The sequence below is a fragment of the Somniosus microcephalus genome, chromosome 12 (assembly GCF_052327205.1).
Source record: "Somniosus microcephalus isolate GS21.2 chromosome 12, FLI_Smic_1.0, whole genome shotgun sequence".
Lineage (NCBI taxonomy): Eukaryota > Metazoa > Chordata > Chondrichthyes > Squaliformes > Somniosidae > Somniosus > Somniosus microcephalus.
The window spans coordinates 53,582,070-53,602,889 of record NC_140998.1 but is presented as its reverse complement, the minus strand read 5'-3'; the positions used below and the strand labels follow the sequence as shown (position 1 = coordinate 53,602,889).

Below are 20,820 nucleotides of genomic sequence, written 5' to 3'. Positions count from 1 at the left end.
TTCTACACACAGGAGTGATTTGGAAATGGAACGAAGACTGTAAACGTGCCTTCCATAAATGTAAAGACTGAATCACATCCGAGAAAGTTTTGGCTCATTACAACCCATCACTACCAATCAGACTGGCGTGCGATGCATCCCCTTACGGCATAGGAGCGGTATTGTCCCATAGATTCCCTGATGGCTCGGAACGGCCGATTGCTTTTGCGTCACGCTCATTGAACTCAGCCAAGCGTAACTATTCCCAGATAGACAGGGAAGCACTCAGCCTGGTATGGGGAGTGAAGAAATTCAACCATTACCTACACAGACAAAAATTTACCTTGCTGACTGACCATCAACCCCTCATCTCCATATTCAACCCTAAGAAAGGTGTCCCCATTATGACGGCACAAAGACTACAGAGGTGGTCCCTTTTTCTAGGGGCACACCAATACAACATTGAATACAAAGGGTCAAAACAGCATGGGAATGCTGACGGTTTATCGCGCCTGCCGTTGCCAACGATAGAAGAGGCACCTACAGTAGACCCAGTAGAGATATTCCACTCTAACATAGTGGAATGTCTACCGGTGACAAATTCTGCCATTGAAAGGGAGACCAGAAATGACCCTACTCTCTCACGGGTCTACGATTTAACAATGAAGGATGGCCAGCACATGGCGAACCACTGTTGCCAGCATTCTCGCAAAGAAGAGAACAGCTGTCAGTGTGCCGAGGAACCTTGATGTGTGGATCCAGAGTGGTGATTCCACCCAAACTCCAGGATAAAGTGCTAAAGGAGCTTCACGAGGGGCATCTGGGTGGAGTGAAAATGAAGAACCTAGCTAGGGCGTTTGTATGGTGGCCAGGTATCGATGGAGACATCGAAGACATGACCAAGAGCTGCCTAGGATGCCAGAAGGTCCAAAATGCTCCGCCACAGGCCCCTCTACATCCATGGGAGTGGCCCTCATCTCCCTGGCAAAGGGTGCACATCGACTTTGCTGGTCCATTTATGGACTCAATGTTCTTAATCGCAGTTGATGCACACTCCAAGTGGCCGGAGGTAATAAAGATGTCCTCCACCACCACGGAAAAAACCATCACAGTATTAAGGACCATATTTGCCAGGAATGGGCTGCCGGAACAGATATGTTCTGATAATGGACCACAATTTGTGTCCGAAGAATTCAGAAAGTTCTTAAAGAACAATGGGGTAAAGCACTACACGTCCGCCCCATACCATCCCGCCACCAATGGATTGGCTGAAAGGTTTGTCCAGACCTTTAAGAAGGCCATGGGTAATGAAGACATAAAACTTCAGCACAAGGTGGATAACCTCTTATTTGCATATAGGAATGCAACACATATGGTTACAAACCAAACTCCCGCCATGATGTTCTACAATAGAAACCTAAGATGCCGGCTGGATTTGGTCAAGCCCAACATCCGAAGGGACGTGGAGAACCGGCAGTTTCAGGGCATGAATGAAAGGCCAACTAGGGCCTTCCAGATAGGCCAACCGGTTTTGGCCCGGGACTACCGTACCAAGAAATGGCAGCCTGGAACTATCTGCACACGACTAGGACCACTGATGTATACCGTGGACATCGGAGAAAGCATAATAAGGTGCCATGCTGACCAAATCATCAAGTCATCCGAAAAGGGACAACCTACACCACCACGCTATACATCTAACGATGAAGTAGAGACACCCATATCTACCTCCGATCCGGTGATACTGGAACCCGATGAACCCGACACTGGCCTTCAAGCCGAATCAGCCTTGCCAGAAGAACCTACTACACCACCAGAAACTGCTACACCCCCAAGGCATTATCCGGACCGAGTCAGGAAGCCTCCTGAGAGACTAACTTATAATTAATTAATACAGCAATGTATATAATTTTGCATATAACATGTAATTAATAATTACTTAAAATATGATGTACTAGTTAGCTAGAAGGGGAGGAATTGTGGTGTATGTGCCTTTAAGAGCCCCAGGCGTGCGTAATGCCGGTAATTGCCACTTGGGCTATATAAGCCTGTGTATTGTGTATATCCTTTAGAACCCCCCCCCCAGACTTGCTTAGTAAATACCTATGAACCAACTCCTGTCTTCAGTGTCTTTATCTACACACGGACACTACAGTCCAGGTTTGCTGAATGCGGGCATGGACTGCTTCATTATCTGAGGAGATGCGAATGGAACTGAACACTGTGCAATCATCAGTGAACATCCCCACTTCTGACCTTATGATGGAGAGAAGGTCATTGATGAAGCAACTGAAGATGGTTGGGCCTAGGACACTGCCCTGAGGAACTCCTGCTGCGATGTCCTGAGGTTGAGATGATTGGCCTCCAACAACTACAACTATCTTACTTTGTGCTAGCTTTGACTCAAGCCAGTGGAGAGTGTTCCCCCTGATTCCCGTTGACTTCAATTTTACTTGGTCTCCTTGATGCCATGCTCAGTCAAATGCTGGCTTGATGCCAAGGGCAGTCACTCTCACCTCACCTCTGGAATTCAGCTCTTTTGTCCATGTATGGACCAAGGTTGTAATGAGGTCTGGAGCCGAGTGGCCCTGGCAGAACCCAAACTGAGCATCGGTGAGCAGGTTATTGGTGAGTAAGTGCCACTTGATAGCATTGTCGATGACAGCTTCCATCACTTCACCGATGATTGAGAGTAGACTGATGGGGCGGTAATTGGCCAGATTGGATTTGCCTTGCTTTTTGTGGAACGACATACCTGGGCAGTTATCCTCATTGTCGGGTAGATGCCAGTGTTGTAGCTGTACTGGAACAGCTTTGCTAGAGGCGCGACTAGTTCTGGAGCACAAGTATATAAATGAGATTGAAGCCCAAACAAGCTGAATGGGCTTAAAACAAATAAATCCCCAGGTTGGATGGTATTGATCCAGAGTGTCAAAGAGACTAGCAAGGAGATTTGCAAAGCACTGTCAATCATTATCAGGGAATCAATGGGCACTGGGAAAGTACCAGTAGATTGGAGACAGGCTAACATGGTGTCCATATTCAAAAATGGGAAGAAAATACACATGCAACGATAGACCCATTAGTCTTCAATTCTATGTAAAATAATGGAATTGTTTATCAGGAGTAAACTTGAGGATTATCTGTACAACAACAACCTAGTAAACAGCAATCAACATGGCTTTAGATAGAGAATGATCCTGCTCACTAATCTCCTTGATTTCTTTGAGGAAATGTCAACCCAAGTGCACCATGGTAAACCCTACAATGTTGTGTACTTGGACTTCCAAAAGGTGTTGATAAAATTCCAATTGAAAGATTACTAATTAAGTGAAATGCTGTGGGATAGATTTTGGATAAGTAACTGTCAGAAGGGTAGAAAACAACAGGTACTGATTAAAGGGGTAATGTGGTGGTAAGGGAAGTACTTGGCACATGGGTGTCTCAAGCAAGGCCAGTATTAATTGCCCATCCCTAGTTGCCCTTGAAAAGGTTCTTTATCTCTTGGAATGCTTTCTGTTGGTTACTTCTCTACACCATGTTTTGTTTTTGCTCAGGATGTCCTCAAAGGTTTAGTTTTCTCTTCCAAATGTGAAGAAAACTTTACTAACTAGTTTACCATTCCCAGGAAGCCAATGAACTGTACTCACATTTGTGGGTAGATGTTGATACCCTAGGTCTTGTAAGGGTCCACCTTAACATCTGTAGAATTTATTAGATCCCCAGAAATGTGATTTTGTCTTTAGAGATTTCAGTGTTATTTCTGGTAGTACTTTCAATCCGGAGATATCTGTTGTGCTCTAACTGGGTCTCTCCCTATAGAAGAATATAATTCCTCTGGCAATCTTGGATGAACTGCATTTTCTTCCCGTTAAATATAATGATGACTGAAGCCATCATCTTCAGCCCCTGGCACAAACTGTATCCTTGCCATTGAATACATCGCCCACTCCAGCCACTGTCTCTGTCTGTACCAGCCTGTTCACAGTCTCAGCATCCTATTCAATGCTAGCTGAGCTCCCGACACCATATCCTCTCCCATTGCTTGCCTCCACCCTTACCTGAGCTCATCTGTAGCTGAAACCCTCATCCATGCCTTTCTTACCTCCAGACTCGACTATGCAAATATTTTCCTGGCTGACATCCCATCCTCCACCCTCCGTAAACTTCAGGTCAACCAAACTCTGCTGCCCATATCCTATCCTGCACCAAGTGTCGTTCACCCATCATCCCTTCTTCTTGCTGACCTGCATTAGCTCCTGCTCCCCCAACGCTTCCAATTTTAATTTCTCATCCTCATGTTTAAATTCCTTCATGGCCTCACCCCTTCCTTTCTCTGTAACTTCCTCCAAACCTGCATCCCCACCCACCCTCCTCGCACTCTCCGTTCTCTAACACTGGCCTTTAGTGCATCCCCCTCTCCGTTCACCCCTGCGGGCTTGCCGGCCAATTAAGATGAAGTCAGTCAGATGACGTTATTTGATGACGCATCACCTGCCGGTTTTCTTAAAATGGACCACGCACAATTTTTCTTTGACAGCTCATTTCTCAGTGTTTGACACCATTGAGATGCTGCATACACTGACAATCACTGTTCAGAGGTGAGCTCTTGCACCCAGCCTCTCCAGTGACTCCCTCCTTAGGCTAGAACAGATGGCAGTTGCAGGTGAGGCTACAGAAGTGATCTGTCACTGGTGAGAGAGGTTCTCCCAGTGAGGTGGGACTACACATATAATTCAAAACTTGTTACCTACAGAAAAGTCTAAATGCATTAAAAATGAATTTCCCAACATTTCCTTACCTCTGAAACTCACAGTGCACCATTGGATCTTTCACACCACTTCTGCAGCTGTCATCAATGCAGAAACATTACAGCAGACTCACAACACGCCACACTTACCTGGCGTGGTGTTCGGGCGTCGGGGAACCCAAAGTGAAAGTGTCAAAATTGAAAAGGAGCCTGTTAACTACCTTTAACAGGCAGTTAAGTGGCTATAATCCTCTTCCCGCCACTAGGTATCGGGTCCATGTGCAAATCGGGGACCCGACAGTTGGGAAGATTGATTGGAGGCGGGTTGACGGTGGGTTTCCTGCCCACTGTCAATCTTTGCGATTTTGCCGGAGGTCCCGCCTCCAATCCCGCCCCGAGCGCCGGCAAAATTCCGGCCAAAGTATTTGTTTAATTTCTCTGCCATTTCCTTATTCCCCATTATAATTTCTCCTGTCTCAGCCTGTAAGGGACCCACGTTTACTTTCACTAATCTTTTCCTTTTTACATACCTATAGAAGATTTTACAGTCTGTTTTTACATCTCTCGCTAGTTTACTCTCATATTCTATTTTCCCTTTCTGTATCAATTTCTTGTACCTCCTTTGCTGAATTCTAAAATCCTCCCAATCCTCAGGCTTACTACTCTTTTTGGCTACATTATAAGTCTTTCTTTGATCTAATACTATCTTTAACTTCTCGTTAGCCACGGTTGGACCACTTTTCCTGTGGGGTTTTTGTGCCTTAAAAGAATGTAAATGATGTATTAATTCTTTAAATGCTAGCCATTGCTTCTCTACCATCATACCTCGGCCCCTATTACATTTTTACTTATATTTTTTATCCACCCCTTTGTTTTGGTTTTTCCCTTTTCCCCCCCCCCTTTCCTTTTTTTTCTCTCTCCCACATGGCAGCTGTCTCTCATTCTGCAAGGACATTTCACACCTAATCTGAGCCGTCTTTTGTCTCCACTAGTCCTATCACCATTTCGTCCTGTTTTGAATACCTCTTAATGTCTCTTCACTTCTTTGGTTCTGTCCCAGCCCTGCCTTTCGATCTATTTCATTTCCTTTCCAGTTTTGAAAAAGGGTTAGACCCGAAACGTCGACTCTAATTTCTCTCTACGGATATTGCCTGGCCTGCTGAGTTTTTCCAGCATCTTCTGTTATTTCGGATTTCCAGCATCTGCAGTATTTTGCTATCGTACCTTTTAATGTAGTTTCCCAATCTACCTTGGCCAACTTGTTCCTCAAACCTACATGGTTTGCTTTGTTTAAATTTAAGACCCTAGTTTCGGATTTAACTAAAGAGCAAAAGCTGGAAAGGTCAGCCAGCAATTGTATTGGAGTGCATAGTGGATAAAAGTAATAACATTCTTCTTTAAGTTATAAGCTTCCTTTGGTTTTGTGATTAAGTTCTTTAATAGTTGTGCCTCTTTAAAAGAGTGACACATTTGTTTGATTTTCGGTTGATGGTTATTTTAGAAAAAAAGAGAAGGCATTTGTCAAGAAACAAAAGTTAGTCAGGCGATTGTTTCAGATGCTGAAATAAAAATGCTGCCTGACTTGCTGTTTAGATCAGATTTCTAGCCCTTCTTGTTCAGCAAGGATTTGCCTACTGGCCCCATAACCTTTGACCTCTGATTTCCCCATGGAAACCAAAATGGCTCCCGGACAACAGAGACGCGCAACAAGTTAGAATGGCCGGTCGGCGAAATGGGCTTTAAAGGAGGGAACCGATAAAACACCAGGGTCGGGGGGGCCACTTAGAAATTGGGTACTTGGAAGGAGGTGATGCGAGGCGTGTGACAGGCCGAGTTTCTTTTAAAAAAAATCTTTTGATGTCGATTGAAGCGCCGGTGACTGAGTTGGGAGCGCGAAGCTGGGTACGCCCGATGACCCGACGCTGGCACCGGGTGTGTGAAGCCACCGCCGATTGGAAGTGAGTCCCTGCAGGTACAACCTCGGCATTTATTGTGTGCGCCCCATCTCGTTTGAACTGTCGGCTCCTGCAGTGGGTTAATTATTCTCGTGGTAGTTTCCAGACTTGATAAACGCGAGTCTATTCTATGTTGCCGCCCTGCACATAGAACACAAACAAGGCGCACAACTCCAGACACGGCGGCGCTGGTGGTCTGGCTTCCGACGCCAGGACTCTCTGATGAGTTCGTTTGGCCTCTTGATATTCCCCTGTGGTCCCAGACCCACCCATCCATGGTTTAAATTAAGTGACCATTTGACTTTATTTAAACTGTCTTAAAAGCCTCATTGTTTTCACTCAAATGTCATCGGCTTCCACCCTCTTCCGATTGGTTACAACTGCGGCAAATTAGTCATTTGCTAAGCCAATTAAAGTGAAGTGAGATATGGTCCCACAAATGAGGTTTCTGTGTATGTTATCTTATTTACAGCGTGTATCTTTCTACACATTTATTACAAAAACAAGTTGAACTCCGTAGCATTGTACCCATACAATATTATACAATGGCCAGGGAATAATAAATAGTTATAGAACAGTAGTGTAAAAAGATGGTTAAAAATTAAGTGAGAGGAACTGTTATTAAAATAGAGTTAAACTGTTGGTACAGCAATGCACACAGTGTAATAAAACGAACTGGAGGCAATAATATGTTGTGAGGAACCAGATATAATAGGGATTACTGAGACATGGCTATAGAAAAATCAGGACCGGGGATTAAATATTGCAGGGTATACCATTTAGAAAAGATAGAGAGGGAAAGGGGGAGGTAGAGTAGCTGCACTTAGTGGAGATAACAATAGCAGTCGAAAAAAGTGATGCAGCCATTGTAGTGTCCGCGTACCAATAACACACGGACTGCAGGAGAACAGTAATAACAGGTGTTTACTGAACAGAGGGTATGCTGGAACTGAAAGTACAGAAGCCTGTTACGGCTTTATATACAGGTGTGGTCACTGCCGGTACTACAGTATAAAAGCAGTTCTCTCTTAAAGGTACATACACAACAATTCCTCCCCTTTTAAATAAACAGTACATAACATTCATTTAACAATTAAATAATAACTAATTACAATTACAATTTTCTCTGTACTATATACATCAGCTGAAAGTAATCATTTATAAATTCAGTCTTTGAGGAGGCTTCCTGATCCTGTCTGGATAGCGCCTTTCTCGAGTATCCTGTTCTTGCGGCGGAGTCGATTCTGGCTCATTGTCATTGGTTGGTTCGTCAGCTTCCAATACCACTGATTCTGAGGTAGACGCAATCTGTACTTCGAGTTCATCACCAGGTGCGCATGCTCATGGTATGGGTTTGACTTGTTCCTGTGACTCTAGAATCTGGTCAGCATGGCGTCTCACGATGCTCTCCCCAACGTCCACTGTGTACATTAGTGGTCCCTGCTGTGTGCATATCGTTCCTGGCTGCCATTTTTCTGTTCGGTAGTCGCGGGCCAAGACTGGTTGCCCTATCTTGAAGCTCCTGGTTGGCTTCTCATTGATGTGCTGGAATTGCTTATCCTCAACATCTCGTCTTATGTTTGGTTTGAGCAAATCCAGGCGACATCTTAACCTTCGGTTAAAGAACATCATGGCTGGAGCTTGGTTGGTGACTGCATATGTCGCATTCCGGTAAGCAAACAAGAAATTATCCACCTTGTGTTGCAGTGGTATGTTGTCGTTATACATCGCCTTTATTGCTTTTTTAAAGGTTTGAACAAACCTCTCAGCCAATCCATTTGTGGCTGGATGATATGGGGCAGATGTGCAATGCTTTACCCCATTATTCCTCAAAAACCTCCGGAAATCCTCGGACACAAACTGTGGTCCATTGTTGGAGCAAATCTGTTCTGGCAAGCCATTCCTGGCGAAGATGGTCCGTAGGACTGCAATAGTTTTCTCTGTGGTGGCGGAGGACATTTTGATGACCTCTGGCCATTTCGAATGTGCATCCACGGCGATTAAAAACATTGAGTCCATAAATGGACCAGCAAAATCAATGTGTACTCGTTGCCATGGAGATGAGGGCCACTCCCATGGGTGTAGCGGGGCCTGTGGTGGAGCGTTTTGGACTTTCTGACATCCTGTGCATCTCTTGGTCATATCCTCGATTTCTTTATCGATTCCCGGCCACCACACAAACGCCCTGGCTAGGCTCTTCATTTTTACGCCTCCCAGATGACCCTCATGAAGCTCATTGAGCACTCTATCTCTCAACTTGGGTGGAATTACCACTCGGGATCCACAGATCAAGGTCCCCCGGCACACTGACAGCTGTTCTCTCCTTGGTGAGAATGCTGGCAACAGTGAGTCGCCATGTGCTGGCCATCCCTTCACCGTCAAATCATAGACCCGAGAGAGTGTCGGGTCATTTCGGGTTTCCTTCTCTATACTTGAGTTTGTAACAGGTAGACATTCGGCTGGTCGCATGGAATATCTCAACAGGGTCCACTGCAGGTGCTTCCTCCACCATAGGCAGCGGCAGGCACGACAGCCCATCAGCATTTCCATGCTGTTTCGTACCCTTATACTCTATGTTGTATTGATGTGCCCCTAGAAAAAGGGACCATCTTTGCAGCTGTTGCGCCGTCATCACCGGAACGCCCTTCTTTGGGTTAAAAATGGAGACAAGAGGCTGGTGATCAGTCAGTAAGGTGAATTTCTGCCTGTGCAGATAGTAATTGAACTTCTTCACCCCCCGCCACACCAGGCTGAGGGCCTCCCTGTCAATCTGGGCGTAGTTACGCTCGGCTGAGGTTAACGAGCGCGACGCAAAGGCTATTGGCCTCTCTGAACCGTCAAGGAATTTGTGCGACAGCACCGCCCCAATGCTGTAGAGAGACGCATCATATGCCAACCGAATCGGTAGTGTTGGATTGTAGTGGGCCAATACTTCTTTTGAAGTGATTAGGCATTTACATTTCTGAAAGGCACGCTTACACTCATCACTCCATTTCCATGCTACTCCAGTTTGCAGCAGGGCGTTCAGTGGGTGCAGAATTGTAGACAAATTTGGCAAGAACTTATGGTAGTAGTTCACCAACCCGAGGAACGACCTCAGTTGCGACACATTTTCCGGTGCTGGAGCCTTGACTACTGCCTCAATCTTGTCTGGGGACTTATGTAACCCTTCTTCATCAATCACGTGGCCAGATTATGAGATTTGTTTCCTGAAAAACTCGCATTTGGGGCGGTTGGCTCGTAGCCCATATTCTTGTAATCTAGTGAGCGCCTGCTCCAGGTTGGCAAGGTGTTCACTGTTATTTTCGCCCGTAACCAGGATGTCGTCCAAATAACACTGGGTCCCCGGGATCCCTTGCAGGACTTGTTCCATCGCCCTCTGCCAAATAGCCGGAGCTGATGCTACCCCGAATACCAGTCGGTTGTACTGGTAAAGACCTTTGAGTGTTTATCGTGAGGTATTTTATAGACGCTTCTTCTACCTCCATTTGTAGATACGCTTGGGCCAGATCAATCTTCGTAAAGCGTTTCCCTCCAGATAGTGAGGCGAAAATATCTTCTATCCGCGGAAGTGGATATTGTACTGTGTGCAGGACTGGGATCACAGTTACCTTAAAGTCCCCACAGATGCGAACCTTCTTCGGCTCCCCAGGCGTGCTGCTCAATGATTTCTTCATTACAGGAACGATGGGTGTGGCCCACTCGCTCCAGTCCACCTTGGACAGCACACCCGAACGCTCCAGACTCTCCAGCTCTGCATCGACGGCTGGGCGGATCGCATACGGTACCGGTCTGGCCTTAAAAAATTTTGGGTTTGCGTTATCTTCAATTTTTATTGTTGCCGTTACGCCTTTTAGAGTCCCAAGTCCTTGCTGGAACACCTCTTTCGCGTCAGTTAGAATTTTTGACAGTCGTCCAGGTGTGACATCGTCATCCTTTTTGTCAGCCACAGTTAGCGCCTGAATGGAATGCCAATCCAATTGTATTTTTCGGATCCATTCACGTCCCAATAATGGTGGTCCTCCATCTTGTAGTATATATAGATACAGTTTCTGTGTTTCCTTGCCGTTGTATTTAACGGGCACCCTTATTTTTCCTCTGGGGTAGACTTTTTGCCCCGTATATGTCTTCAAGACAATGGACGTGTCCTTCAAGGGTATGTGTGAGAATAGCCGCTCGTAGTCTCGTCGATTCATGACTGTTAGGGCTGATCCTGTGTCCAATTCCATCTTTACTTGGGACCCTGCTATCATGAGGGTGACCCAAATGGTTCAGTGATCCTCCTTTGCGATCATGTTGTGTAACTTTAGACAACTTAGTCTCCTGCTCCCGGAGTCATTATCACTCTTCTGATCTTCTGAACTACTGTCCGTCATCTTTTTTACTTTCTTGTACTTTTCCTTAGTAGTTCTTTTAGTGTTGGTTTTCTTTCCCGACCTGCAGACTCGTGCTATGTGTCCCACGTTTCCACATTGCCTGCATACTTTGTACTTAAACCAGCAATCCTTCTGGTCATGGGTTGTTCTGCCGCAGCGATAGCACTTTTCTGCTCCATATGCCATTTCGTTGGTGCTATATCCTTGCGGTTTCTGTTGTATTTCCGCAGCTCCCCGTGCTGCTGCTTCATAGGATGCTGCCATGCTGAAAGCCTTTTCTAGCGTAAGGTCCTTTTCCGAAAGTAGTCGTTTCTGGGTTCCTTCACTCTGGAGCCCGCAGACAAACTTATCCCTTAAGGTATCTGCCAGTCCTGCTCCGAACTGGCAGTGTTTCGATAACTTGCGTAGTTCCGTAAGATAGTCAGCATTACTCTCCTCTTTGTGCTGGTTTCTTTTATGGAACTTGAATCTTTCTGCTATCAGCAGCGGTGTAGGGTTTAGATGTTCCTGTAAGATATTGACAATCTCTTCAAAGCTTTTCTCCATTGGTTTAGCTGGGGTAATTAAATTCCGCAATAGGCCGTACGTTCTCGCGCCCATCAAATTCAATAATACCGACGCCTTCTTTTCATCGGCCACCTCATTTGCCTTGCAGTACACTTCAATTCTTTCCACATACGTGGTCCAGTCTTCTATTTCGTTGTCGAAAGCAGTGATGCTGACACTCTTCGGCATCTTGGGTGGTTTAAAATGGCGCCTCCCACGCTTTTCCTTCTTCCCCAATGGATTAAAATGGCGCCTCCCGCGCTTTTCCTTCTTCCTCCTGCTGCCAATGCTGCTCCTAGCGTTCTAAATAGTAATGGTGGTGCCCGCAGCTCCTGCGCGTCTCTTTTGGTAATTAATTTTCTTAGTTTTATTCTTCTTCGACGCTGTCCACTGCGCGTCTCTTTTCCTTCCCCCTTTTTATTTTCTTTAACGCTGCCCAGCTCTTGAGCACCGACTGCGCCCTGTGCGCTCCACCCTCTCTCTCTCTTTTCCTTCCCGACGACGCTGCACGGCCCTCCTTGCAGAGCCGCTCGATCGAGCTCTAGCCTGCCGCAGTCCGGAAGAGTCAGCGCACTACCTGCTACCAGCACGATTTGCTGTAACACCTTGACTGGAGAGCCAAGCCCAGCTCTCCACAGCTTCCCCTGTGATTCTCTGAACTCCGATGGATCACTGGGCGGTTGCCCACGGTCGACACCCGTTGCTCTGGCTTCGACCTCCAAGAAGCTTCTTTTCAGGGATGGATCCCGTGAGGTGATGCAGTACTGCAGGTGAGTTTGAACCTGCTCGTCGCCACTGTAGTGTCCGCGTACCAATAACACACGGACTGCAGGAGAACGGGTGTTTACTGAACAGAGGGTATGCTGGAACTGAAAGTACAGAAGCCTGCTACGGCTTTATATACAGGTGTGGTCACTGCCGGTACTACAGTATAAAAGCAGTTCTCTCTTAAAGGTACATACACAACAGCCATCACTAAGACATAAATAGATTGCAGCAAATTACAAGAAGCCATTAATACACTTGCAAAATGGGCATATGAATTTCAACATAGAAAAGTGTCAGGTATTACATTTTGATAAGAAAAATAAGGAGCTCACATATTCGGGAATAAGAATGTAAATGGGGTAGAGGAGCAAAGGGATCTGGAAGTACAAATCACTAAAAGTAGCGACACAGGTTAATAAGGCCAAAAAAAGCAAACCAGACACCTAGGGTTTATTTCTAGAGGGATAGAATTGAGAAGTTATGCTAAACTTGTATGGAAAATTTGTTAGACCATACTTGGAGTACTATATACAGTTTTGGTAACCATATTATAAAATGGATACCAAGGCACAGGAGAGGGTGCAAGAAAGATGTATAAGGATGATACCAGAACTGCAAGGTTATACCTGTCAGGAAAGGATGAACAGGCTGGGTCTCTTTTTCTCTTGAAAAGAGAAGGCTGAGGGGTGACCTAATAGAGGTCTTTAAAATTATGAAAGGTTTTGATAGACTCGACACAGAGCAGGTGTTTCCACTTGTGGGGAAGAGCAAAACTATAGGTCAACAATATAAGATAGTCACCAAGAAATCAAATCGGGAATTCAGAAGAAACCTCTTTAACCAGAGAGTGGTGATAATGTGGAACTTGCTGGAAGTAGTGGAGGTGAATAGTATAGATGCATTTAAGGGGAAGCTAGATAAGCATGTGAAGAAGAAGGGAATAAAGGGTTATGCTGATAAGAGTTAGATGAGGAAGGATGGGAGGAAGCTTTAATGGAGCATAAACGCCGGCATGGACTGGTTGGGTCAAATAGCCTGTTTCTGTGCTGTATATGCTATGTAATTCTATATTTATTACAATTTTCTATGTACTATATTATACATATGTGTATATTCCCTAATATCCATTGCACATCTGCATGTACTACATTTCCAACAGTAAACAGGCATTTACATCATGCCTTTACCATAAGGAGTAAAAAGAAATGTTGTAGTGATAGGGGACAGTATAGTTAGGGGGATAGACTGTTCTCTGCAGCCGAAAGCGCGAGTCCCGAAAGCTGTGTTGCCTGCCCGGTGCCAGGGTTAATGACATCTCCTCTGGGCTGAAGAGAAACTTGGAGTGGGAGGGGGAAGATCCAGTTGTCATGGTCCACGTAGGTACCAATGACATAGGTAGGACAAAGAAAGGGGTTCTGCTGAGAGTATGAGCAGCTAGGGGCTAAATTAAAAAGCAGAACCACAAAGGTAATAAGCTCTGGTTACTACCTGAGCCATGAGCGAATTTGCATAGGGTAAATAAGATCAGAGAAATGAACGAGCGGCTCAAAGACTGGTGTGGGAGAAATGGGTTTCGATTTGTGGGGCACTGGCACCAGTATTGGGGTAAGAGGGAGCTGTTCCGTTTGGATGGGCTTCACTTGAACCATGCTGGGGCTAGAGTCCTGGCAAATCGAATAACTAGGGCTGTAGAGAGGGCATTAAACTAAATAGTGGGGGGGGATGGTCCAGGTGAGCGGGAATTTAAAAAGTCAATGAGAAAGCAATCGAGCAGGATAGAGATGGGGGAAATAATAACCAGAGTGTGATAGGAAGGGACAGACTGTTTAAAAATAAGAGGGCAACAGAAAATGGGGCCAAAACAAGGAACAATGGTAAAAAGACAAAGTTAAAAGCTCTATATCTGAATGCACGCAGCATTTGTAACAAGATAGATGAGTTGACGGTACAAATAGATACAAATGGCTATGATCTGATCGCCATTACAGAGACGTGGTTGCAAGGTGACCTGGGCTGGGAACTGAATATTCCAGGGTATTTGACAATTCGGAAGGAAAGGGAGGTGGGGTGGCTTTGTTGGTAAAGGATGGGATCAGTGCAGTGGTGAGAAGTGATATTGGCTCAGAAGATCAAGATGTAGAATCTCTGGATAAAAAATAATAAGGGGAAAAAGTCTCTGGTGGGGGTAGTCTACAGGCCTCCGAACAGTAGCAATACTGTTGGACAGAGTATAAATCAACAAATAATGGAGGCCTGTAAAAAAGGTATGGTTATAATCATGGGTGATTTTAATCTCCATATTGAATGGACAAATCAAATTGGCCATGGTAGCCTTGAGGAGGAGTTCATAGAGTGCATCCGGCATGGTTTCCTAGAACAGTATGTAATGGAACCAACCAGGGTGTAAGCTGTCTTGGATCTGGTACTGTGTAATGAGACAGAATTAATAAATGATCGCGTAGTAAAGGATCCTCTAGGATTGAGTGATCATAGCATAGTTGAATTTCAAATTCAGTTCGACGGTGAGAAAGTTGCATCTCAAACCAGCGTCCTGATCTTATACAAAGACAATTACAATGGCATAACTGGCTAAAGTGGACTGGAAAAACAAATTAAAGGGTAAGACAGTTGAAATGCAGTGGCGGACATTTAAGGAGATATTTCATAACTCTCAACAAAAATATATTCCAGTGAGAAAGAAAGATTTTAAGAGAAGGGAGCACCACCCATGGCTAACTAAGGAAGTAAAGGATGGTATCAAATTGAAAACAAAGGCATACAATGTTGCCAAGATTGGTGGGAGACCAGAGGATTGGGCAATTTTTAAAAACCAGCAAAGGATGACTTAATAAAATAATAGAAGATGAATTATGAGAGTAAACTGGCAAGAAATATTAAAACAGATAGCAAGAGCTTCTACAGGTATATAAAAAGGAAGAGAGTAGCTAAAGTAAACGTTGGTCCCTTAGAGGCTGAGACTGGGGAATTAATAATGGGGAACGGGGAAATGGCAGACTCTGAACAAATATTTTGTATCTGTCTTCACAGTAGAAGACACTAACAACATCCCAATAATGGATAATCAAGGGGCCACAGGGAGGGGGGAACTAAAGACAATCACTATCACTAAGGAAATAGTACATGGTAAAATAATGGGACTAAAAAACGACAAGTCCCCTGGACCAGATGGCCAGCATCCCAGGGTCTTAAAAGAAGTGGCTGCAGAGATAGTGGATGCATTGGTTGCAATATACCAAAATTCCCTGGACTCTGGAGAGGTCCCAGCGGATTGGAAAACCGCTAATGTAACACCCCTATTTAAGAAAGGAGGGAGACAGAAAGCAGGAAACTATAGACCACTTAGCCTAACATCTGTCGTTGGGAAAATGCTGGAGTCCTTCATTAAGGAAGCTGTAGCAGGGCATTTGGAAAATCATAATGCAGTCAAGCAGAGTCAGCATGGTTTTATGAAAGGGAAATCATGTTTAACAAATTTGCTGGAGTTCTTTGAGGATGTAACAAGCAGGGTGGACAAAGGCGAGCCAGTGGATGTGGTGTATTTGAATTTCCAGAAGGCATTCGATAAGGTGCCACATAAAAGGTTACTGCATAAGATAAGAGCTCACGGAGTTGGGGGTAATATATTAGCATGGATAGAGAGTTGGCTAACTAATAGAAAGCAGAGAGTCGGGATAAATGGGTCATTTTCTGGTTAGCATACGGTAACTAGTGGGGTGCCACGGGGATCGATGCTGGGGCCTCAACTATTTACAATCTACATTACACTCGGTCCCTTCATCCAAGTTATTAATGTAGCCAGGTTTGCGGATGATACAAAGATGGGTGGGAAAGCAAGTTGTGCAGAGGACTCGAACAATCTGCAAAGGGATATAGACAGGCTAAGTGAGTGGGCAAACATTTGGCAGATGGAGTATAATGTGGGAAAGTGCGAGGTTATACACTTTGGCAGGAAAAATAAAAAAGCAAATTATTATTTAAATGGAGAGAGATTACAAAATGCTACAGTTCAGAGGGACCTGGGGGTCTTTGTGCATGAAACACAAAAAGTTAGCATGCAGGTACAGCAAGTAATCAAAAAGGCAAATGGAATGTTGACCTTTATTTCAAGGGTATTGGAGTATAAAAGCAGGGAAGTCCTGCTACAACTGTACAGGGTATTGGTGAGACCACACCTTGAGTACTTCGTACAGTTTTGGTCTCCTTATTTAAGGAAGGATATACTTGCATTGGAGGCTGTTCAGAGACGATTCACTAGGTTAATTCCAGAGATGAGGGGGTTGACTTGTGAGGAAAGGTTGAGCAGGTTGGGCCTATACTCAATACAAAAAGAAAATACTGCAGATGCTGGAAATCTGAAATAAAAACAGAAAATGCTGGAGAAACTCAGCAGGTCAGGCAGCATCTGTAAAGAGGGTGTTTTAAAAGTGATGAACATTTTGTAATCAATGCACTGGGGAAACGGGGAGCCAGAGGAGGTTGGTGAGGAATGCAATGATGGTTGATCAGGACATAATGTTGGAATCCTGGATAAGTTGGAGTCTGTGGTGGAGAGGTAAAGCTGGCCGCAATTGGCTTACATAAGGAAGATGACCCCGTGATCACAAATAATGCAACTGAGATGCTGCATTTATATGAGAAATAAGAGGCGGCCAAAAATGAAACCTTTGAGAGCAGTGGCGAACCGCCCCCCACTGGTAGAAATGGAATCATGAATGGCGCTGTACCATGGATAGGTGATTGAGGAAGATTGAGTGGTCACCTATATTAAAGGCCATGGAAAGGTTGAGAAGGAATAATGGACTGCAGTCACAGCCATACAGAATATTGTTGGTTTTGATGTTGAGAGGTTTTAAACTGGGAAATATGGGCATGGATTTGGGTGGGATGACTTGAGGAAGGTGAGATTAGAAATGTGGTGGTTGTTGCAAAGGGATTGGTGGGATTTTTAAGGATCAGGTTAATGAAAGCAGTTTTGGTGTCTTATGGTTGTCCTATGAGGAGAGATTGAGTAGATTGGGCCTATACTCTCTGATGTTTAGAAGAATGAATGATATCATTGAAACATACAAGATTTTGAGGGGGATTAACAGGGCAGATGCTGAGAGGTTGTTTGCCCTGGCTGGAGAGTCTAGAACTAGGGGGCATAGTCTCAGGATAAGGGGTCGGCCATTTAAGACTGAGATGAGGAATTTCTTCACTCAGAGGGTTATGAATCTTTGGAATTCTTTAGCTTGTGGATGCTGAATCATCTATCTATCTATATATATAAATCGGTACATCTGTCTGTCTGTCTGTCATTCTGTCTGTCATCGCCTGTGCGTCTGTCGGGCTATGCGCTCGAAAGTTACAGGGCGTACCTACGCGCGCGTTACCTCCAAAGAAAGCTTCCGCTTCCGAGATGGTTTTAAGCGTATTTACGTTTCGGCCGGGCTAAAATCGCGCCCGCGGTATCCCCAAAACCTTCAACGTTCCGCTCATTAGCATCTCATTATCCGCTCAATAGCGACTGGTCGAGCTCGAGGTCACTCTGTCGTACGCCGGGTTGCTGGCGTGTGCCGCCGGGCCAATCGGTGCGTGTGTGGCCGGGCCTTATCGTTCTGAACCGAGGTGAGTCGCCGCCATCTTGATTCCAAACTTTTCCTTTCTTTTTCCCGCTTTCTGCGTCTTTAAAAAAAAACGTTGCTTTTAAAACACATATTGTTTTTTAAAAAAATGATTTAGAAACGAATTAACTTATCTAATCTCATTAATTTTCCTACCTTTCCCCGTTTTTCCAGGTAGGCCTCGAAGCCTCGGCTTCTCCTTCGCACCCACGCCCGAGCTAGGCACCTCCTGGCCCCACTCGAAGGCTGGAGGGCCGAGCCTCAGCCCAGCGCCGCTAGGGTGCGCGCGCAGCAGGAGCTGAGATGCGGCGTCTCTCTCTGGCTCGGCCGGGGGGCGGGGCTTGCTGAGCGTCAAGCGTCACCCTGGCAACCGGCCCCCCGGCCGCCTCGCAGAGCCGCAATCGGCGGTCTTCACCTCGAGGGTGGGGGGGGGGGCGACCCTCGGGGGGGGGGGCCGCCCTCCCTCCCCCCCCCCGCCTCCCCTCCCTCCCTCCCTCCCTCTCCCCTCCCCCCCTCCCCTTTCCCCCTCCCCTTTCCCCCTCCCCTCCCCCCCCCTCCCCCCCCCCGCCCCCCCCCCCCCCCCAGTCGCGCTCTCTCTCTCTCTCTCTCTCTTCCAACAACAACATGCCCTCGAAAAAGCCTCGGCACCGCCGGGCACTTCAGCTAGTATATATATATATATATAGATATATAATAAACGACTTTGTCTGTCTGTCTGTCTGTCTATACAATCAAAAGTTATAGAGCGTACCTACACGCATGTTATATCAAAAGAAAGCTTATCATTAGGGGAGTCTCATAGGCATATTTACTTTTTGGAATTGTTCGCACAGTATACAAAAAACGTTCAAAAATCCTCAAAACTCCGCTCATTAGCGGTTGACCAATCCTACCCCTCATTAGCATTGAGTGACGTGCTGCTTGACTAATCCTACAGTTCAGTGACCTGATGGTTGACCAATCGGTGCGTCACAGGCGGGACCTAATCCTCCAGCCTCCCTAAACTTCACCGCCATTTTTTTCATCCCCACAGCGACAGCACCAGCCAAACAAACCCCCACATTGCGGCTACGGGAGCGGGAGGTGAGTTGGGGTCACTCGGGCCGCGCCTCACAACCGCTCGGCCCGACACACACAGCGGGCGGGGGAGCGGCAGCGGCCGTCAACCGCGCTAACCGTGGGGGAGCTCAGCTGGGGTCCGTCTCGGCCCGACAGCCCAGCTGGGCCTCAAGCGCTAGGCCCCGCACGACCGGTATCACAATGTCACCAGGCCTGAGGCGCGAGGCAGGGACAGAGAGAGGGGAGGGGAGGGAGGGGAGCGAGGGAGAGGAGAGGGGGAAAGGGAGGGAGAGAGAGAGGGGACAGACAGTGGCACGGAGACCGCGCGCCCCAAAAATTGCCCTGGCAATGCTGGGCACCCCCAGCTAGTTGAGTATATTCAAGACTGAGATTGCTAGATTTTTGGACTCTAGGGGAATCGAGGGATATGGATGAGCAGGCTTGAGGGGCCATATGGCCTACTCCTAGTTCTTATGTTCATAATAATGCCCGAGGAAAAGCAGTTCACAATATCCAAAAGCACTGGGTCGAGAAGATGTAGTTGAGTGGTCAGAAACTGGATTGACAGCAGTTTGAGCAGGCTGGTATGAAGAAGGCTTTTTTTGCGAAGTTTCCTGAATCTGTTTAACTGAATAGCCAACAGCAAATCAAAATGAATATTTTGATTGATTTTTTCATATATTACCGCTTAAGTTTAACACATCCTATCACTTGACTTGGAAATAAAATTACTCTAGGTATTCTGAACAAAGAGAATTTGAGTTATTTACCTTCAGATGCAATTTACTATAAGATGGGATCTGCTGGATGCAGAATCAGCAGACCTTTTTATATTGCAGATTGAGCTCAGTTTGACATGACACCACGGTGTAGCAATAACGGATTCTGTATGCTGTTCAATGCATGCATAGACCTTGGCTCTTTTCACGGCTTATATTTACTGTTAGAGCACAATGGAGGTATCTGCTTTGTTCTAATATTAAGGATGCTGAAAATGACATTTTAAAAGTTCCCAGTGGTCTAAAAGCACTTTTTATATTTGCAGCCATTGCAAAGTCAGATTGATGTGAAATTGCCTCTTGGAAAGGGTCTCACTTGGCTGTGATGTACTCGGGTGTTAAATAAGGACCTGATTTATGTATTGACTAGCTGAAGTGCCCGGCGGTGCCGAGGCTTTTTCGAGGGAATGTTGTTGTTGGAAGAGAGAGAGAGCGACTGGGGGAAGAGAGAGAGCGACTGGGGGGGGGAGAGAGAGCGCGACTGGGGGGGAAGAGAGGGAGGGGGGGAGGGAAGAGGGGGAGGGCGGGGAAGGGAGGGCGGGGGGGAGGGGAGGGGGGAAGGGAGGGAGGAGGGGGAGGGGAGGGAGGGGAAGGGCGGGGGGGAGGAAGGGAGGGCAGGGGGGGAGGGAGGGCGGGGGGGGGGGAAGGGAGGGCGGGGGGGAGGTAGGGCGGGGGGCACCCCCCCCCCGAGGTGAAGACCGCCGATTGCGCGCGCAGCAGGAGCTGAGACGCGGCGTCTCTCTCGGCCGGCGGGCCCGGTTGCCAGGGCAACCGTGACGCTGACCAAGCCAGAGAGAGAGACGCCGCGTCTCAGCTGCTCCTGCTGCGCGCGCGGCACCACCCCCCCCCCCCCCGAGGGTCGCGGGCCCCCCCCCCCAGGTGAAGACCGCCGATTGCGGCTGTGGGAGACGTTCGGCGGGCCCGGTTGCCAGGGTAACGCTGGACGCTCAGCAAGCCCCGCCCCCCCGGCCGAGCCAGAGACGT

The 20,820-nt window shown here is 46.6% G+C and overlaps 1 protein-coding gene across 3 annotated transcripts in view; it reads left to right on the top strand.

Annotated features, from left to right (window-relative positions):
* The first annotated feature begins 6,409 nt into the window (after positions 1–6,409).
* Positions 6,410–20,820, top strand: part of lrrc9 (leucine rich repeat containing 9) — a 225,406-nt gene continuing 210,995 nt past the window's right edge. For all 3 annotated transcript variants that reach the window (XR_015080189.1, XM_086002874.1, XM_086002873.1), the window contains exon 1: positions 6,410–6,701. The gene's annotated coding sequence lies outside the window, so the exon portion shown is untranslated. The remainder of the gene's footprint in view (positions 6,702–20,820) is intronic.